The sequence below is a fragment of the Primulina huaijiensis genome, chromosome 9, assembly GCF_012295235.1.
Source record: "Primulina huaijiensis isolate GDHJ02 chromosome 9, ASM1229523v2, whole genome shotgun sequence".
In the NCBI taxonomy this organism is placed as follows: Eukaryota; Viridiplantae; Streptophyta; class Magnoliopsida; order Lamiales; family Gesneriaceae; genus Primulina; species Primulina huaijiensis.
In genome coordinates, this window is record NC_133314.1 from 14,669,012 (window position 1) to 14,679,216 (window position 10,205).

The 10,205-nt window shown below is 36.5% G+C and overlaps 1 long non-coding RNA gene across 1 annotated transcript; it reads left to right on the forward strand.

Annotated features, from left to right (window-relative positions):
• The first annotated feature begins 4,814 nt into the window (after positions 1-4,814).
• On the forward strand, positions 4,815-6,897 carry LOC140985178 (uncharacterized). The gene is made up of 2 exons (XR_012176722.1): positions 4,815-4,957; positions 6,711-6,897. It is a non-coding gene; the product is annotated as an uncharacterized lncRNA (long non-coding RNA).
• Positions 6,898-10,205: the final 3,308 nt, after the last annotated feature.

Consider the following 10,205-nt stretch of genomic DNA (forward strand, 5'->3'; position numbering starts at 1 on the left):
TCAACGGGTGATCGTTGTCGCGTCTAGGTTTTTTTAGTTTGATGTTGGGATGATTTTTTGTGTCTCTTTTCGTGTCGTTAGGCACCAAGTTGAATCAAGAGTTGAGGAAGAAAAGGGTGTCGAACTTCGAGTTGTGTCGTTAGGTGTTGATTGTCACACTTGGGAACAATTATAATGGCTTACTTGGGTTTGGTACAATGTCGTGACGTCCTAGGACGGGTCTCGTGGTGTCGATTCATGGTCCGTTCGATCGAGTCTAGACTGTTAAGCAAAACCTGTTCAGAATTTCGTATGTTGGCTTGTCCCGCAGGTAAACGGACCCATGGACGGACCCTGGCACGGAGTCCATGCCTTTGTTTCCTCGTCAGTGTCATATTTGCATGCCGACACAGACCCCCACACGGACCAGGGCACGGGGTCCGTGCCTTTGTTTCTTTTCGGTGTCAAAATTTGCGAGGCTACCAGGACCCCTACACGGACCCTGACACGGGGTCCGTGTCCACCCTTCTTTTCAAAGTCCTTCTTACCCGAACCTACACGGACCCATACACGGATGTAGGCACGGGGTCCGTGTCCTTCACATTTTGGGAAAAATTTATAGTATGCTTTGAGGGTGATGTCATGGTTTAGTACGATGCTTTATAAGGTAGAATCATGGGAATTTTAGAACGTCCTAAGAAATTGAATGAGCTCGTAAGTAAGCATAATACTTACGTCTAAGTTATACAAGTTAAGCTTTGAATTCACGTTAGTATGTGCAGCAACAGCCCTAATCGAAGTCCAACGAATCTCTCAACGCTAAGTAAGTATGTTGACGTGCAAAGAAAATATTTTCAAGTTTTTGAGGTATGCTAAATGTCTTGTGACTAAATTATGTGTAGGATTGGAAAACGTTAAATTATGAACGGAGACCAATCCGCCCGTTAAATTATGAACGGGTTTAGATCGAGATTGAAAAGCGTTAAATTATGAACGGGGACCAATCAGCCCGTTAAATTATGAACGGGGATCTCATGTATGTGGCATTGGATACGTCCCTGTCAGCCCAGTACTGTGGTTTAGTCTGATCAGGAGAATTATGTTATGGGTCACTTGCTTGGAAACATTCTCTACGCAAAATGATGAAGTTATGTATGTTCAAGTATGTTCAAGTATGCAGCATGTTTATACAAAGTTTAAGTTATGGCACGTCTAAGTATGTATGTATGTATGTTCAAGTTTTAATACGCACGTTCAAGTTTTCAGTATGTATGTTCTATTTTGAAGTTGCATGTGGTTTTATTACGTAGTATTCGCTACTTCCAGTTTATACATGTTGAGTCCTTAGACTCACTAGACTTGATCGATGCAGGTGAGGATGTTTATGAGGAGACATGAGGTGGCGACCAAGGAGCAGGCTTGGACTGAGCGGGAGGCTAAACCCGAGGACCGCCCACGTCATTTTTAATATTTTTATGCAAGTTTAAATTTACTCTGATTTTATGTTTTGATGCTAGATGTTTTGAACAAGCTTTTCTTTTAACAAAATTTTTATTGGTGATGGATGATTCCAAAGATATTTTTATGAACGATGAGTTGACGACCGTATGGATGTTTACATTTAAGAAAATTTTTGATTTTGCCGCAAATATTAAGTAGAAAAAGTAAGGTGCGTCACAAGGACGACCGCGCCTACCTCGCGGAACTCTGTCATTTCCTCCGATATTCTGTGCCCCAGACTCCTGAGCCACTTCTTTTCCTTTCCCTTTATTTCCTCTAGTTGCCATTCTACAGAATTTAAAGTTAAATTCCCAAAATATTCAATAACCTCAATATAATCCAAAGCACCGAAATAAAACTCCAATGTACAGTCTACATGTCATATCCCTAAGATACTAACATGTAATTCACGCCAGACAAGAGCAAGTAATTTCAAATAATCAAACACATGCGCACAAATTTCTTGTGCCTAAACTCGAGTGTACTAACTCTAGTACGAGCGTATCCCAGTCTACGCTCTGATACCAACTGTGAGGGCCCGTTATCCTAATCACAATTTATTAAAATGAAATCATGATTAATTAGTAAACAGCGGAAAATGAGTTAAAAATTTGCGTTTGGGCCTATAAAAATTTCTGCATGACCTTCTCATAAATAGGACATACCAGAAAATCAAATACTCAAAATAAACAACATATGCCCTCAATAAACACAACATAAACATGTGTCAGCCAGACACACAATCATGACATATACAAACCAAAATATCATAGAGCCGACAAGGCTCGATAATACCATAATACAATCCTCCAAATATATACATATAGTATCTGGGAGACAGCAACACCGCGCAGTACCTAAATACAACTGAACCTACTCTCAAGGAGCTCTGGTACTTCCTGAGGCTTCCTCTCGAGCGTCTGAGGTCGAACCACCTGTACTACCTGTCATGTCCACACCCAAAAGACACGACAGCCCCCTCTCGGGGGGTCAGAAACCCCAGTACGAGACATCAAGAAACCACGATATATGACATAGAAATGAAATGATGCCATGCATGAATGCAATGCATGTATAGGTGCAAGATATCAGGATATCAGGAATCAAATGATCGATATCAACAATCATACATATGTGCTCGAGCCGGTCCACGACTCAACGGACCGTGCCTGGGATATGGCCCAGCCTCGAAGCCAGCAACTACCTAAGCCGGACCGAATCAAGGTAGCCAAACATCTCCAAAACACCATATCTCAACCGAAATATAACTGGATCTCAATAACAGATAGGCTCAATATGATATGTTCAGTGGTATTGATGTGTCTAACTAAAATAAAATGTGTGTGAACAAAAGAAATATTTTATTTTATTTTACACATCAATTATCAACTGATAATATGCGAGTCAGCATATAAAATCACATAAATCAACAAATATCACATAAATCATACACATGATCATCAGATGTCTCTGTCAGACATCGTGAAAATAACTGATCTCTACGTACCTCAACACTAATTTACCAGTATCTTAAATCCTCAAGAAAGTCCTGGAAATGCCAACTCAGACAAATCACCTGAATATTAGTTTAAATGGTCTGATTATCATATAAAAATTCCACAACCATTTAAATTCAAATATTTAGGCATTTTAAATTCTTAAAATTCCCATAAAATCAATTATTTCTATTTTGATTCGTCGCAAAATATTCTTTAACTAATATTCAAGTGACTGCGATGAATTCTAGGTTCACTAAATTATACCTCCAACACGGACAATTTCGGAACCTACAATAATAACCCAATAATTAATTAGTAATGATACAATATTTGAGTCGGAATTAAATTAAATTCACATAGACAACAATTCGCACCGATATAGCTTGTACGTCCAATAACAGTGGCTAAACTCGAGCCTAAACCGAAGCTGACCGGCAACAGGCGGCGAACTCGCCGGAGAAGATGATCGGAATCGCGCAGAAAATCAGAGCCGACGGGTCGTTCTCGAAAATTTGCAAAAGTGGTATCAAAAGAAAGCTTACGACATAAGGAACAAAACCCCTCAACCAATTTTTACTTTTGAGCGGAGGAAGACGACGATTTCAGCGGTGAAACCGACGGCGTTTTCTTCGGGTTTTCGGAAATCACGATTTTAAATAGCAAGAGTGGTATCAATGGATAGCTCTCGTCAAGAGCTTTCCAACCGTATATTTATTTGAATTTTTCTGCGACCGGTGCGGTCACAATCTGCGGTCAAAGTGGCGGCGTTGGTTTGAAGATTTTTGGACAGAAGTTACGGTGGAGAGAGGTGAAAATCGGTGATGATGATTGTTTTTTTTATTTTATTATATATATATATATAATATACATATGTGTGTGTTTATCTTTTCGGAGTTTGAAATTTGATCCGATCTATTTTATTTCAACTCTCGTGTGCTATAAAATTTAAATACGTATTTTAATATTTCTAATACATATTTTAAACACAACTTTAATTATTTGAATTCATTATTTTAAATTCTTCAACTTAAAATAATTAGTCTTAATTATCGCCAAATAACATATAATTAAATCGGATCATTACATTTACTTTTATGCTTGTACAAAAATTATCTATCTACAAGAAAAGTAAGAACGTCACATATCTTTTCATTAAACATCATGATTTCATGCTTAAAAAACAACTTTCGTGAATATAAAATTTAGACCATCATATAGTATATATATATGTAACGTCCCGAAAATCTGAAAGTCCACGTGAACCACGTACATGCAAATTATTAAATTTCTTTGGTATTTTATTAAATTCTTTTAAAGCATAAAATGCATGTTTATTTTATTAATTTGTGTTTAATTATTTTCATGCATTTTAGGCATAATTATTGCATGATAGGGATTTATTTCATGTATTTTATCAGTTCATGCATTAGGATTTCTAAATGCATTTCACGCTCGAACGAGGATCGGAGACCGAAGAATTTTCAGGAAAATTATTTTTATTACATGATTAATTTTTATTAATTAATATAAGATGTTTTAAATGTATTTTTCAAGAATTGGGATTTATTGGGTATTTTTACCCGCAGGGTTTTAATTTTGTAACGGTACGCAAATTTTAGCGAATCGGAGAACTTTTTGAAAGTTCGGCTAATATTTGCAAAAACTTTCTAACACGAAATATTTTTCGGGAGCGTGTTTGGATTTAATGGGTATATTTTTAAGTTTATTGGGCTTAAATTCTTTTAATTACTTTTAATTTAAAATAAGGACCCATTAACCTAATTGTTAACTATTTTAAATAATTCCTATTTGACCCTACACCCATTATCACCCTCTCCAACAGCCGACACCCTCATTCATAATTCATTTTCTTCGGTTTCAGAACTCAGCAGCTGAAGGGTTCGATCCTCTCTTGGTTTGCAAAAGAAAAACTTCTCCCGGGTTCTTTCGCTTCGTTCTTGCTCTCCAAAATTCATAAGGCACGCATTGTATCATTATTTCTGCATCATCCATGTTTTATACTGCCGTGTGTATGCATATGTATGGGAATTTTCGATCTAGCCTAGGATATGAAGGATTTTCGGTTTGCATCAGTTTATTGCTTCTTATTTCTATTGTTACTCACGATTTCTGATCTTGTGCAAGGGGCTGCCAATCTCTGGTCATTAAGGGACTGCACATAATGGTTTGAGGGAGTTAAGAAGGTAGTGAGAGAGGTTAGATTTCGTGGAGTGGAGATCGAGAGGTGTTGTCTCTAAGATGGCTCGGTGGGAAAGAGATCACAAGGAAGGGAGGGACCGGCGGTGCTATGATCTACCCAAGGCCTAGACCAGATCATGGAAGGTCTGAGTCATGGCTAAGGAGGGTGTGAACGCTGCTGGAACCACCTTGGAAGCCGATCGATGAGGAGGGAGGAAAAGCCGCGGGTTGGCTCACCTTGTGGTTTAGCGATCGGGAGGAAAGGGTGTAGTGCATGGGAGTGTAGGCGTGAGTTCCTTGAGTCCAGAGGTGTCCTAGGATGGTTTAGTCTAAGGCTGGTCCAATCCGGAGTCGAGTTAGGAAGGAGATGTCCGAGCCTTGTTGCATCATGGTTGGAGGCTAGTGCGCTGGAGAATTCTAGCAGCTTTTGGGTTTGTTTTATGGGTCATGAGAGATCTAGGATTGCTAGTTTTAAGGCTGGACATGGGTTGGGAGGAGGTGGACCGAAGTATTACAAGGGTGGGAGCCATGTGTGAGTTATGGGTTTGCACAATCATAAAGGTAGGGCTGAGACTTTTGGGTAAATACTGGAATTTTCAGCCGTGGGATTTAGGGGATCTGGTGATTATGTGTTAGGGTCTTTTAAGTGTTTTTAAGGTGTGATAAAAGGTTGGGAAATTTTTGGTTAGGTTTCGGTTCGATTCGGGTTAAAATTGGGACCCCGATCCAAGTTTTAATACAATTCGGATAAGTCATGAATTGAGCTCGAGTTTACGTCTAGAAATGTTTTTAAAAATGTTTTGGGACATTTTAAGAAGTTTGGTAAGCTTCGGGTCAATTTTAGAGGTCCAGGTGTGAAACGATAATTTTTGGGTTTCTAGGGGCAAAATGGTCATTTTGCACCAGGGTGAGATTTTGGTCAAGTCAGCGCCCTGAGCACAAATTAAAATATTTTAAATGATTATGCATCATGTTTACGGTTTTTGCGCAAGTATGATAAATACGGTGCATGCTTGGTTTAAAGGAAAAATTATGTATATGTATGTTTTTATTAAGTGATGAATATAATGACACGTTTTGAAGGAAGTGATTTAGTTGTGACTAACACGATGACACGATGACATGTAAGGCCCGGACTCAGTGGGCTGGTAATGCCGTCGCTGATGATCTTCGCCGCCGGGTACCGCGGTTCCATTTAGATGGATCCATCGACTGACATGATGACATGATGATACGAAAGTCACAGCTAATTAACGGAATTCAAATTAAGATTTTAACACGTATATGCTGATACGATGATACATGCTATTACCATGTTTTGACAGGTCACGGTTACGCATACGATATGATAACATGATGAGACATGTTTTGACACGTTACGATTTTACACGACACGTTCATGTTCATGTTTTTAAGCTCATGAAATGTATGTTTATTATGCTATTTTTCACTGTTGTGTGCTACGTATATGTACTTGCTATTACTGGTACAGGTGTGTTGAGTCTTTAGACTCACTAGGCGTGTGTGATGCAGGTGAGCATTTTGATCAGGGAACCAGAGGTGCCGAAGACTGAGTAGGCAGGTGGCATGTGCGGTGATACGACCCGAGGACCATTATTTTTCCGCATATTGATTCATGTGTTTTGAGAGGAGTTACGCATTTTTATATGTTGATGATTTTACGATTTTCACACGTTTACGTTGATTTTAGATGACGTTAGTTATTTTTAAACTGCACTACTTTTATTGGCAAATAAATACGATTATTTTAAATGTCATTTTATAATTGCGAGCTTTTTTAAAAAAAAAAATATTCCGCACTTTTAAAACGGGAGACGTTTCAATATAGCTAGCAATACACATAAGCTACTCCCTACATTCCCGATGACACTTCATGCATTAAGCTCTTAAGACCACGCTCGGACCCATACACGTATGCCTTTGGATGTAACCATTAAAAAAAAGAAAAAACTTTATGTCCTACCCAGGGGCGTAGCCATAGTGTGGTCTGGGTTGGGCTCAATCCCAGTAAAGATTATCAATTTTTTTATATAGCAATAGTGTAGTTCACTTATTTCCTTAAGTTCATCCATTATAACAATAAAATGAAAAAGAAAAAAAGAGAGAAAGTAAAAAAAACAATAGGAAAAAATGTGAGATGATGAATGGAAAGATTTTCTAAGGAGTGTGAATAATTTTTGTGATAGTCATGACATTGTAGTGCTTGATTTGACAGATTGTTATGTTGAATGTATTAAACGTTCTTGTCAACAGAAAAATCATTTTACAGTGGAAGAATATTATCATTTTCATGTATTCAATGTTGTGATTGACAAATAGCTGATGGAGTTGAATACACGATTTACTGAGCAATCAATAGAGCTTCTCACTCTCTGTGAAGCCTTGAATCCTAGTGATGGCTTCAAATCAATCTCTGAAAGTTCTATTTATTCTTTGATTGATAAATTTTATCCCAATGATTTTTCCAAAGATGACATGAAACATTTGAAAACTCACTTGGATCATTACAAGCTTGATGTATTTCAGGATCTGAGGTTTAAAGATGTCGATTCTCTTCCTAAATTATGCCGACTACTAGTTGAAAAAAATAAGTCGAGGATTTATTTCATTATTGATAGACTGATTTGTTTGATCTTGACTCTTCGAGTTTCCACTGCTACAACTGAGCGAGCATTTTAAGGGATGAAACTTCTCAAGACACCACTTCGCAACAAAATAGAGTAGGAATATTTAAACAATGCAATGGTTTTGTATATTGAGAGAGAAATTGGTTATGACATTGATATAGATTACATAATTGATAGATTTGATCTTTTGGAAAATCGAAGGTTGCGATCTAAAGTAGTGTTTATTTAAGTTACTCTCTTTTCGCGTAAGTTGTATTTTTTTTTTATTATGCGTACTCTTTCACATGATTAATGTTTGAACTTTTTGAAAATATTTATCCGGATCTGATGATTATATTGTGAAAATCATGGATTGCACTTAATCTTTATGCCATGTGGAAAATGTTGTATTGATTTTTAGATTAATTTTTTTTTATTTTCTAGCTCCCATATTTTGAAATTCTGACTACGATCCTGGTCCTACCCATGCTCGGAGGTGCGCTCAGGTGCCTCTGTGCATGGGTGATCCTAAAAAATGGACTGTCCAATCCACGCTAGGAGGCACACATTTTGCACACACGCAAGCTCTACCAATCTCAAAAATTGAATAATAATTTCCCTGTTCTCGTTGATAGGAAGTAATCCAGACTCCGAGAACACAATTATAGCCTTTACTCGATTGAGCGATGTCAAAAACTCTTGAACAAATTGAAGGAAATTTTCCCATGGCTTGGGGAAAGGGGGAGGCGGCTAGCATGAGAGAAGAAGAGAGGTTTTCTTTTCCTATCCTTGAACTCTTCTCTAAAACAAGTAAGCACGTGGGCCGGAAAATGGCTCATAAGACTAAAATAAACTAATTTAAAATTTTTTACTTAAAAAAAGTAAAATACTACTTTCTATTTTATAAAAACACATGTATAAACATATCTTACTATAAAATTTATAAACTTTGCTCATTGATTAGTCTCAATTCCTTGCGTCTCTGGAACTAGAGTCTCTTGTGAGACAGACGAAAGCAATCGAGACTAGTCAATGAGCAGAGTTTATAAATTTCATATCTCACGAATCTTTATCTGTGAGACGGGTCAACCCTACCAATTAGGGATGTCAATTTCCTCCGAACCCGTTGGAAGATCCGATACCCGACCCGAATAGAAGAGGGTATGGAGGGATTTTTAGACCCGATTAAATAATTGGGTAATCGGGTATGAGGATTTTTGGGTTCGGGTATGGAGACGGGTTTGATATAATCCGACCCACACCCGACCCGAATACCCGTTTAAATTTATATATATATGTATGTATGTATGTATGTATGTATATATGTATATATATAGTAATTATATTTATTTATATTAAAGATTCATTAGTCAATTCACCGATTTTCGAAGTTTTCAATACATATAATCATAAATTTGAAAATTAAAAAAAACGATGCTTTGTATATTAAAAGAGAAGAAAATATATAAAACTTCATTATATATATATATATATACACACACACACACACACACACACACACACACACACACACACACATAAATACACACACTTATTATAAAGCGTGAATAATTTTTCTTATTGTTCATTTAAATAATTTTTTAAATATTCATAACTTCATCGAAACAATTTAAATTTGAAAAAATTCAATTGTATATGATAATTGGGTATTTGGGTAGGGTATGAGTATCCGATAATCCGATGGGTATGAGGATGTAGATGAAATTCAATACCCGATGGGTATGGGGATGAGTATGAGGATGGATTTAATAAATGAGTATGTGGATGGATGTATGAAATCAGATCCATACCCTACCCATTGCCATCCCTACTACCAATATTCACAATAAAAAGTAATACTCTTAATATAAAAAGTACTATTTTTTCTTGGATAAACCAAATAAGAGATACGTCTCACAAAATACGACCGGTGAGACCGTCTCACACAAGTTTTTGCCTTGAAACTATACTCGCACTTAAAAAAATAAAAATAGCTTTTTACATGATATACATAATATTTCATAATTTGACCATTTAAACACATAGATTTGTGTAATAAATAATTTAAAATCTCTGGTGAGTGAATTTGTGGATGTTGGATATTAAAATAAAAAAATTAAAAATTTTTTTTGTGAACTGATAATTGTGTCTAAAAAATTAGAGAATCTATTAAAATGAAGACTATAGAGATTTTCTATTAAAAAAATTAACAAAATAATTAAGGTATTTACAATATTTATATTATAGAATAGAATAATTGGAAATTTTATTAGAAGCCGAGTGAGAGCCCATTGGAGCAAAAAGAATACTGTAGAAGTCTCAATGTTACAGAATGCCCATTCATTTAAGGTTATTTACCAAAATACCAAACTATATATATGTTTTTGTGCGTCCCACCTCT